The sequence below is a fragment of the Ziziphus jujuba genome, chromosome 5 (assembly GCF_031755915.1).
Source record: "Ziziphus jujuba cultivar Dongzao chromosome 5, ASM3175591v1".
Lineage (NCBI taxonomy): Eukaryota > Viridiplantae > Streptophyta > Magnoliopsida > Rosales > Rhamnaceae > Ziziphus > Ziziphus jujuba.
The window spans coordinates 4,874,877-4,886,877 of record NC_083383.1 but is presented as its reverse complement, the minus strand read 5'-3'; the positions used below and the strand labels follow the sequence as shown (position 1 = coordinate 4,886,877).

At 34.5% G+C, this 12,001-nt stretch overlaps 1 pseudogene; it reads left to right on the top strand.

Moving 5' to 3' along the window:
• Nucleotides 1-1,842: 1,842 nt before the first annotated feature.
• Nucleotides 1,843-11,082, top strand: LOC132803701 (ATP synthase subunit alpha, chloroplastic-like; annotated as a pseudogene).
• The last annotated feature ends 919 nt before the right edge of the window (nt 11,083-12,001 follow it).

Sequence of the window (12,001 nt, the reverse complement as noted above, 5' to 3'; positions counted from 1 at the left end):
TCCATACCCGAAAATCCAAGACCTGTTTTGAGCATACAAGTGGTGGAAGCCAACGTTGAAAAGGTGCCAAGTTGTGCAAACCAAAATCCACCAATGTTTGCACCCTCTTTCTTTCTTTAAAAGAAATATTTTGTTGAATGAATTAATGCAGCATTTATGCCTGTGTTTTATGTTCTTTTTTAATGTCTTTTGAATGCCTAAGTTTTATTGTACTTAGCTTAGGTCTCTTTGTTGGGTATTGATTTTATTTTGTAAAATGGCTATGTGCTGGAAACAGTATTTTCAGCAACATAGGTCCATTGTTGGGGCTGTAATTCTCCAAGCTTTCCAGACAAGATTATGATTTTTGGATATGCTGTAATAGACATGTAAAAAAAAATATTGAAAAAATAATGACTCAAAAAGTCCTTGGGAAGCCTAAGATATGCAGGTTACAAGTTGGCATAACTGCTGAGATTTCCGGCAGTTATGGCCCACGGGTTTGAGATGAATTGGAAGCCCTACTCAATTATTTTGGACTTGATCGTCTCCATATTTTATCCTTAATATTTTACCATTCCACATGCCAAAATTCAAGCAATTTGGATTAAGATATCCCCGCCTTCCATTTGGTCAAAATAGTAGCATAGGATTAGGTGGAGACAGTTTTTTTAAATTCAAAATCTCACCAACCCTAATCATAATTATGCACTCACATGTGAGCTGGTGGTTGAACGGTTATGTATCAGAAATTTGAGTTGGAAATGTGTAAAATTTTAATTTTAAAGGCTTTCATTTGATCCCACACAGACCTCACATGTGTGAGACAGGTTTTGTATCTATATATGCAACAAATGAATGAAAAAATGAATCTAGTGTGCTGTCTAACTTTGTGTGGCCTACTCTAACATCTTCTCTTCTTCTTCATCTTCTTCTTATTCCTTCAAAACAAAAACCCTAACAATCCTAAATATCACCATACAAAAAAAAAACACAAAAATCACCTAAACATCAAATCAAAAATCGGATTAAATATTGTGCACAAGACTAACACCTTGTGTATAGCACTGTTGGCCAAGTGAACCCAAAGCCACACCAAACTCCAACATGGTATCAACGCTTTATTTAAACCATTGAGGAACCTTGTGAGCTTTCTTCCTAGCCTATGTTCTTGTGAGAGAAACCCCCATTTCATTCCTTTCATTTTTGGTTTGAAGTGGTACAAAAATCTAGCTAGAAAGCTCACCAAAAATCCAACCCAAGAGCCATTTTCTTCAAAAATCCGGTTTCATGTCATGGCTTCTTAAAGTTTTGTACCTCTCACTCCACCAAAATTTAAGGGCCAAAATTACTCCATTTGGAGCATAAATATGAAAACCTACCTACAAGCCTTTGGACTTTAGGATGTGATGGAAAAAGGTTATGAAGCTGAGGAGTTAAGAGCAAATGCCACATAAGCACAAAGACTTGCACATGAGACCGAGATAGCTAAAGGATTCAAAGCCTTGACAGCCCTTCATTCTTCGGTGAGTGATTCCATCTTCACTAGAATCATGTATTGTACAAGTGCTAGAGAAGTTTGGTTAAAGTTACAAGAAGAATTTCAAGGAAACACTATTTCTTCCCTTAAGGAATCAAGGAATCTTAGTGAGATTACTTTGAGTGAGCTTATCAATGCCCTCCAAGCAATTGAACAAAGAAGAGCCACAAGAAAGGAGGAGTCTTTGGAAAGTGCTTTTATCTCTAGTCAAAGCGAAAAGAAGAATAAAAGGAACAACAATAAGAATAAAGGAGGAACCAGTTATGGAGGTTCCAGCAACAACAACAATTTAAGGAAACAACAAGGAGGATAACTACAAAACCATGGGGGTTATCCACCATGCCCCCATTGCAAAAAGTATGGACATGCACCAAACAAGTGCTTTTGGAAACCGGATGCAACTTGTGACAAATGTGGGCAAAGAGGACATGTTGGCAAAATATGCAAGCAATGAAGGCAACAAGCAAATGTTGTGAATGAGGAGGTCGAGACCTTATTTGTGTCTACATGCCTTAAAGATACAAGTAGTGGTTTTGGTTGGTTGGTAGATAGTGGTTGTTCACACCACACGACTTTTGAAGAAACCAACTTTGTGGAGCTAGACCAATCCCACAAGACAAGGGTGAAGATTGGGAATGGAAGCTTCATAGATGTAGAAGAAAAATGAGACATCTCATTTAACACCAATAAAGGTACAAAACTTATCCAAAATGCCCTATATGTGACTTTATTATGTGAAAACTTGTTAAGTGTTGCAGAATTGGTTGAAAAAGGATATGTTTTGAACTTTGGCTATGATGGTTGTTTGATATCGGATGCTTTTGGAAATGGGGTGTTTAAAGTTTCCTTGAAAGATAAAAGCTATAGGTTGAATTTACTAGATAGTGAACAAGCTTTGAAAGGCAAAGTTGAGTCCATTTCTCAACTTTGGCATAAAAGGCTTGGTCACTCTAGTTATGGTGTAATGAAGAATACCAATGCTTTGGTGAATGATATGCCTTTGATTGATTATATAAAAAATGTGTGTGAAGTTTGTCAGCTTGGAAAGTCCAATACGTTGCCATTTCCTAAAATTGGTGCATAGAGAGCCAAGGAGAAGTTAGAAATTGTTCATTTGGATGTGTGTGGTCCCATGAGTGTGTCTTCCTTGAGTGGTCATAAATACTTTCTCACCTTTATTAATGACTACTCTAGGATGTTTTGGATTTATTTTCTCACATAAACGTCACAAGTTCTAGAAAAATTTATGGAATTCAAGAAGTTGGTTGAAAATTGAAGTAAGTCCACTTTGAAGTGCTTGAGGACCGACAATGGTGGTGAATATGCTAGCCTAACTCTTGAAGCTTTTTGCAAAGAAAATAGAATAATTCATCAATTTACCACACCATACACACCACAACAAAATGGTGTACGTGAAAGGAAGAATAGGACATTGATGGAGATGGCTAGGTGTATGATGCATGAAAAGAAAATGCCAAAGAAATTTTAGGCCAAGGCTCTCTATACTAGTTCCTACATTCAAAACCGATACTTCACTAAATCTATTGAAGGCAAGACAGCCTATGAGTTGTGGTTTGGAGAGAAACCATCTTTAGAGAATGTTAAAGTGTTTGGTAGTGTGTGCTTTCTCCTTGTTCACTCACACATGAGAGATAAGCTTGACAAAAAGGCTAATGTTGGTATTTAGTTGGGATATAGTGAGGTTACCAAGGGTTTTAGGGTCTATAACCAAGAGACCAAAAAGCTTGTGGTAACAATAGAAGTGAAGATTGATGAGAATGGAAAATAGCATTGGAGTGAGGAGGAGCTATTAGTGAATGAGGATGAGCCATGGCTTGAAGAAAGAAATGTTGAAAACAACAATGATGGAGATGACAGTGATGAAGACAATGACAAGGATGATGATCTACTTCAAGAAACCATTAGAGCCGATGTGGAGGTTGGTGATGGTGTTAGAGGGGAGAGATCTTTGTCCGAGATTTCTGAAAGGTGTAATGTTGCACTTGGTGACCCTACATGTGTGCAAGAGGCCTTGATGAAGAAAGAGTGGAAAGAAGCAATGGATGTGGAAATGGAGATGATTGAGAAGAATGAGACTTGGTCCTTCGTCACTAAACTATTAAACAAGAAAGCAATTGGTGTTAAATGGATCTTGATAAGTAAATACAATTCGGATGACACCATTTTCAAACACAAGGCAAGGTTGGTGGTCAAGGGTTATGCACAACAAGCTGGAGTTGACTATGGGGAGACGTTTGCACCCATATCAAGGATGGAAACCATTAGACTCATCCTTGCTCTTTCAGCTACCAAGAATGGAGTGTGTTTCACTTGGATATGAAATCGGCATTCTTGAATCGTGTATTGAAAGAAGAAGTGTATGTGAAGCAATCTGAGGGCTTTGTGATTGAAGGACATGACGATAAGGTTTGTAAGCTTCACAAAGCCTTACATGGTCTTAAGCAAGCACCTAGGGCTTGGTATGGAAGGATAGATGGCTATTTGCTTGGATATAGCTTTAAGAGGAGGCAAAATGAACCCACTTTGTATGTGAGGTTTGAAGGAAGCATGATAGTGGTTTCGTTGTAGATGGATGACTTCTTTGTCACCGATGAGGACCCAAGGAATGTGGATAAGCTAAGGCATGGACTTGAGATGGAGTTTGAGATGTCTAGCTTGGGTCTCATGAATTACTTCCTTGGTGTGGAAGTAATGCAATGCCAAAGAGGAATATTTCTATCATAAAAAAAGTATATCAAGGCTCTTTTGAAGAAATTTAATCTTGAAGAATGCAATTCAATGAGCACTCCAATGATCCGAGGAGAGAAGTACCAAAAGGAGGATGGTACACAAAAGGTAAATCCTACTCTTTATCGATCCTTAATTGGTAGTTTGCTTTATGTGTGCTCATCTAGACCGGACATTATGTATGCCATGTGTGTGCTTTCAAGATACATGCAAGCACCCACCCAAACTCATCTTAAAGGTGCCAAAAGAGTTCGTAGGTATCTTAAGGGCACTAATGATTATGGACTTTGGTATGAAGCAAAGGATGAGTTGAAGCTTGTTGGCTATTCAGATAGGGATTGGGTGGGCTGCATTGATGATATGAGGAGTAGTTCGGGCTACTTGTTTTCACTTGGGAGTCATCCTTTCTCATGGAATGCAAAGAAGCAAAGCACAATGGCTCAAAGTACTATGAAAGCCAAATACATTTCTTGCTCATCTTGTGCAAACCAATGTATTTGGTTAAGGAAGTTGATGGGAGGTCTTGGTCATACTCAAGAAAGTCCAACCATCATCAAATGTGACAACACTTCAGCAATTTCAATAGCCAAGAACCCGTTACAACATGGAAGAATAAAACATATTCTAGTGAAATATCATTCCTTGAGGGAGTTTGAAGATCTTAGAGAAGTCTCTTTGGAGTATGTGAATTCAAAGGAGAATCTTACGAATGTGTTCACAAAGCCACTTGCAAAGATTACCAAGGAGGAGTGTTGAAAATGTTGTAATCTTACCACCTTGTGCAAACCAAAATCCACCAAGGTTTGCACCCTATTTCTTTCTTTAAAGGAAATATTTTGTTGAATGACCTAATGCAATATTTATGTCTATATTTTATGTTCCTTTTAATATATTTTGAATGCCAAAGTTTATTGATTTAGCTTAGGATTTCTCTTTGTTGGGTATTGATCTTATTTTGTAAAATGGCTATGTTCTGGAAACAGTGTTTCCAGCAACATAGGTCCATTGTTGGGGCTAGAATTCTCTAAGCTTTTATAAAGAGGTTATTATTTTTCGGTATGTTTTAATAGATGTGTAAGAGAAAATATTGAAAAAAGAATGACTCAAAAAGGCCTTGGGAATCCCAAGATATGCAGGTTACACGTTGGCATAACTGTTGAGCTTTCCAGCAGTTATGGCCCACGGGTTTGAGATGAGTTGGAGGCCTTACCCAATTATTTTGGGCTTGGTATTCTCCAGATTTCATCCTTAATATTTCAACATGGCATGCCAAAATTCAAGCAATTTGGATGAAGATATCCCAGCCTCCCAACTGGTCTAATTAGTAGTACAGGATTAGGTGGAGACAGTTTTTTGAAATTCAAAATCTCACCAACCCTTGTCATAATTATGCACTCAGATGTGAGCTAGTGGTTGAACGGTTATGTATCATAATTTCGAGTGGGAAACATGTAAATTTTGAATTTTAAATGCTTCCCTTTGATTCCACACACACGTCACCTGTATGAGACATGTTTTGTATCTGTATATGCAACAAATGAATGAAAAAATGAATCTAGTGTGCTGTCAAACTTTGTGTGGCCTACTCTAACATCTTCTTTTCTTCTTCATCTTCTTCTTCTTCCTTCAAAACAAAAACCCTAACCATCCTAAATATCACCATACCAAAAACAAACACAAAAATCACCTAAACATCAAACCAAAAACTGAATTAAAAGTTGTACACAAGACTAACACCTTGTGTACAACATTCTTGGCTAAGTGAACCTAAAATCACACCAAACTCCAACAGCCGATACGGAGGGTAGCCATTTTGGTGCATTTATGGAGTCCAGATAGCATGAAATGGTTCCAATGCTTCATGGATTCAGTACATATGTCTAAGAGGTCATGGAATCAAGTCGATGTAGCTTTAAAGGCATCCAAAAAATGGTTGTGCACACAACATGGAAATTTGGCTGTTTTGCTATATTACCCGCTGGCTTTACTGTATTTTGCTGAGTTGGTTTTTTCTCTTTCCTCCAAGCAATGGAAACTTGTGGGACTTCGTGAACGGCCTATTTTCCATCCTACAAGGCATACAGAAGCTGATTTGGGGCTTAAATTGCTCAAAGATTGGTCAAAGTCAACTTAATCAAAAAGATAGTATTTTAGTTTCCTAATTTGATTCTACTTTTTGTTTTAGGAAATTACCTTTATGTTTGGTTTTTATTCATTTATTTTCTCAAAAAATAAGTTTAGTAAAGTTATTTTTTATTATTTTCATTGTAAATTAATTAATTCCTAATTCAAAATAAAAGAACTAATTAATCAAAATTAGATTCGGAAAGGAGAGAAAATCCGGTCACATTAGGAAACAACAAGCATGGCCGGTTTTCCCTTTAGCTCTTACGGTTTTATTTTTTTTTCTCTTCGCCTATAAAAGGGCTGGTTTTTGAGGAAGAATACACCATTAATAATATTCAGAATTTATTTTGTGAGATTGAATTTCTCTTTGTTCTTTTGAACACCTAAAACACCCGTAGTGAGTGAGTGTTGTAGCTTGACTTATCAAAAGGAAATCGATGACCTATTGTGGCGTCTTCATTATATACCAAGGTTTCTAATAATAGGTTGGTTAGGGATCAAGGAGACCATTAGAACTTGAACATAACTGGATCCGGGCTAATATAATGCGGGATTAGGCGCGAGTCGTCCTAGGTTCGTATCATTTGGTATCAGAGCCGAATTTTGTTCAGGTTTGATCTATCTTTATTTGCTTTATTTGTTGTTATGTTAATCTGCAATTTTAACATTAGGTTAAGTTTGCTTCTATCATCATACATGTTCTGCATTTAAAAAAAATAAAAAATTTCATTCCTAGTTAAATTAGGATTTCCTTGTTTTACCGTATTTTTGTTTCCTAGTTTGTTGGTTGTTTTTCATCATTTTTCTTGTTAATTTTTCTTTTTTTTTTCCTTTGCTGTTTTAGTCTTAAATATTTGCATTCATATATTCCAAAAAAAAAAAAAAAACTCAATTTTTATTTTGATTAGGAGGTCATGGGTTTGGTGATTATTTGATGGTGGAATTGCAATTTTGGTGTAGATTCTTGCTACTGAAGTTGTCTTATGTTCTGTGAGTAATAAAAAAAAAAGAAAAAACAAGAAGAAAAAGCCGAATAAAAAAAATATTTGGTTAGTTGGATTTGGTGTTGAAATTTGTTGCTGGAAATTTCTTGGAGCTGCTGTTTTGTTGATTATTTATTCAATATTTTGAGTTTCTAGAGAGTTATTTTGGTTGCTGGATATTTGAATTTTGGGTGCTTAAATTATTTTGATTAAATTAGTTAAAGGATTTGATACAATACTAGAATTACAAGAACAACAACCAACACTATTCTTTAATTTTGTTCGTATTGATTCTTGTTCATGTTTGAAATTCTTTTTCTAAATTTTTATTCTTGAATCCTAAATTTCTTATCATCTAGTCCAGTACTTATGATGCCGAGATTCTCCTTTTGATTTGCCTTATTTTGCCTAGAAAAACCAAAGACTAGGTTTTGTTCAATCACTTGGTATTGCTTAGTTTTTGCTACTATTTTGTTGATAAATTTAATTAAAGCATACTTATGATATAATTGCTGTTTTGTTGTTGTTTTAATTAGAACTTTTAGATAATTCTTTGAGTGGAAAAGGCAAAAGTGTGTTAGCTTAAAAGAGGGTAAAAGCTGAAAATAGTGTGAAAACGCGAGTGTCGAGACCTTGAACGAATGAAACACATGAGGAAGTGATTTTTGGTAAGAATTTATTTTATTTTGCATTATTTATACTAACATGGCAGATTCAAGGTTGAGGAGAGGAGATCCACCACTAAGAATTAATGAAGAAGAATCCATAGGATTCCATGGTGATTCCCGAGCTATAGGGAGTGGTGATCAAATAGACATGAGGGCTATCTTGGAACAATTGCAGTGGGTGAATGCTTAATTTGACCACATAAATTTAAGGATGGATAGCATAGAAACATCTCATGGTGGACCAAATTGGAGGCAAGAGTTCCATGGAGGTCGAGGTCGAGGAAGCCATGGACGACCTAGAGAGGAGTTTGAAGAGGAAAATTTTGGAGATGATTTTGAAAGGTATGGATGAAACACTTGCTGTCCAAGAGAGGCTAGGCCATGGGAGGCATATGAGAGAGGAGCTTGATGAGAATCCGCTTGAGCTCGCACAATCGATAACCCGCTGGGGTACCGACCCGATACAGATGAAGATGGGGTCGATCACTAGAGCTCAAGCTAAGAGGTTTAGGGACAATCTTGCTGCCTTTATCCAGGGAGTAATTGTCTAAGAGGATATGGAATCAAGTCAAGGAAGCTTCAAAACCATCCAAAAAGGGGCTGTCCGCACATCATCAAATTTGGCCAGGTTTTTATTGTTTTCTTGCTGACTTTATTGTATTTTATTGAATTGGTTTTTTCTCTTTCTTCCAATCAAGGGAAACGTGTGGGACTCCATGATAAGCTTATTTGTCATCCTACAAAGCATATTGGAGCTGATTTAGAGCTCAAATTGGTCAAGTCAACTTAGTCAAAAAGCTAGTATGTTAGTTTCCTAATTCGATTCTACTTTTGTTTTAGGAAATTACCATTACTTTTTGGGTTTTATTTATTTATTTGCTGGACAAATAAGTTTAGGAAAGTTGTTATTTTAATATTTTCATTGTAAATTAATTAATTTCTAATTCAAAAATAGAGGAATTAATTAATCCAATTTAGATTAGGAAAGTATGCAATTTTTGGCCAAACACTTTGGTTTCCTAATGTTGGCCGGTTTTTGCCCTAGAATTTTAGGGTTTTATTTGTGATTTTGTAGCCTATTTAAAGGCATATTTTTCAATAAGAATTAAGCTTGAATTTTATACAAAAAATTATTTGTGAGATTGAATTTCTCTTTGTTCTCTTTGAACACCTAAAACACCATTAGTGAATGAGTGTTTTATTTTTGACTTATCAATAGGATTTCCATCACCTATTGTGGCATCCTCAATATATACCAAGGTTTCTAAACACAGGTTGGTTAGGGGTCAAGCTGACTATTAGAACTTGAACATAATTAGATCTGGGCTAATATAATACGGGTTTAGGAACAGGTCGTCCTAGGTTCGTATCAGAGCTAGTACCACCCTTCATGGGGAAAAGTGACTTGGAGGCTTACTTGGAATGGGAAAAGCAAATGGAGATGATCTTTGATTGTCACCACTATTCGAAGGACATCCTAGGTTCGTATCACTTAGTATCAGAGCCTAATTTTGTTCAGGTTTGATCTATCTCTATTTGCTATATTTGTTGTTCAGAGCCGAATTTTGTTCAGGTTTGAAACGGATATAAAAAAAAGAACTGCATGATTTGTATTTTGTTTGGGAGGTCACGAGTTTGGTGATTATTTGGTGTTGGAATTACAGTTTTGGTGTAGATTCTAGCTACTGTAGTTGTCTTATGTTCTATGAGTAATAAAAATAAAAAAATAAAAAAATAAAGAAGAAAAAGCCGAATAAAAAAAAAATATATTCGGTTAGTTGAATTTGGTGTTGAAATTTGTTGCTGGAAATTTCTTTAAGCTGCTGTTTTGTTGATTATTTATTCAATATTTGGAGTTGATGGAGAACTATTTTGGTTGCTGGATATTTGAATTTTGGGTGCTTAAATTATTTCGATTAAAATTAGTTAAAGGATTTGATACAAACTAGAATTACAAGAACAACAGCCAACATTATTCTTTAATTTTGTTCGAATTGATTCTTGTTCGTGTTTGAGATTCTTTTTCTAAATTTTTATTCTTGAATCTTAAATTTCCTACCATCTAGTCCAGTTCTTATTGATTATGAGATTCTCCTTGTTAATTTGCCTTATTTTGCCTAACATTTGGTCAAAAAGCATCTTCTGTGGCTCAGGTGGTGATTGCTTTACAGGAAAGAGGAACAATGGATTACACCATTGTGGTGGTTGAAACGGCCGATTCTCCGGCTACATTACAATACCTCGCTCCTTATATGGGAGCTGCTCTGGCTGACTATTTTATGTACCGTGAAAAACACACTTAAGTTATGATGATCTCTCAAAACAACCACAGGCTTATTGCTAAATGTCTTTTTTATTACGCAAACCACCTAGCCGAGAAGCTTATCCGCGAGATACTTTTTATTTGCATTCATGCCTTTTGGAAAGAGCCGCTAAATCAAGTTTTCATTTAAGTGAAGGAAGTATGACTGCTTTACTAACAGTTGAGATGCAATCGGGAGATGTTTTGACTTATAGTCCTATTAATGTAATTTCCATTCCAGATGGACAAATATTCTTATCGGTTGATCTATTCAATGTCAGAATCAGACCTGCTATTCATGTGGGTATTTCTGTATCCAGAGTAGGGTCCTAAGCTCAAATTAAAGCCATGAAATAAGTAGCTGGAAAATCAAAATTGGAATTGGCGCAATTCACAGAATTTGAAGCCATTGCACAGTTCACTTCTGATCTAGATAAACCTACTCAGAATCAATTGGCAAGAGGTCAACGATTACGTGAGTTGCTTAAACAATCTCAATCAGGTCAATGATTACGTGAGTTGCTTAAACAATCTCAATCAGCCCCTCTCGCGGTGGAAGAGCAGATAATGACTATTTATACTGGAACCAATGGTTATCTTGATCCATTAGAAATTGGGTAGGTAAGGAAATTTCTCGTTGAGCTATGTACTTGCTTAAAAATGAATAAACCTCGGTTCCAAGAAATCATAGCTTCTACCAACACATTTACCGAGGAAGTTAAAGCTCTTTTGTAGGAAGCTATTCAGGAACAGCTGAAACATTTTCTACTTCAGGGACAAGTATAAAGAAAAGAAATTGATCACTTTTAAATTTTATCAATCTTAATTCAATATTAATTAAATCTTAATTAAATACTAATTTTAATAATAATATTAAATTATATACTTTTTCTACTATATAATTAATAATTATATAATTGTTTAAATTAATTTAAAATATTAAATTATTTTAAAATAAAATATAAAAAAATTATAAAATATAAAACATTTTGTTTTTTGTAATAATTATTTTCTATGATAATTATAAATAATAATATATTACATTTCTATATTAAATATAATATTAATATTAAATACATAATAATTACATACACATATTAACATACATTAAATATATAATATATTTAAATATATAATATATATTATATATATGGAAAATATATGGAAATAATATATAAACTAGATTATACTTATATTACAAGTACTAAGTATATAAGAGCGCCTCTAATTCAAATTATTCAAAAGATCTTTCTTGACATGGAAATCTAAAAATATATGGAAATAAATTGCATCCAATAGGATTTGAACCTATACTAAAGGTTTAAAAGACCTCTGTCCTATCCATTAGACAATGGACGCTTTGCATTCCAATTTTTTTATATTTATTTTATTTTTGCATTTATTATTTGGATGAAACGAATATGTGAAAGAATTTCGGAAATTGTGTATTCAACTATGCATTACATTAATTATATTTATTTTTTAGTTATATTCATTTTATTTATATTTATATAAAACATATTTATTAGAAATTTGATATTTCAATAAATATCAAAATATATAAATATATATTAGATATAAATATCTATTAGATATATAGATTTATAGGTTTTAACTATAAAAAAGAAATTTGAAAAATATTGAATAGAGATAA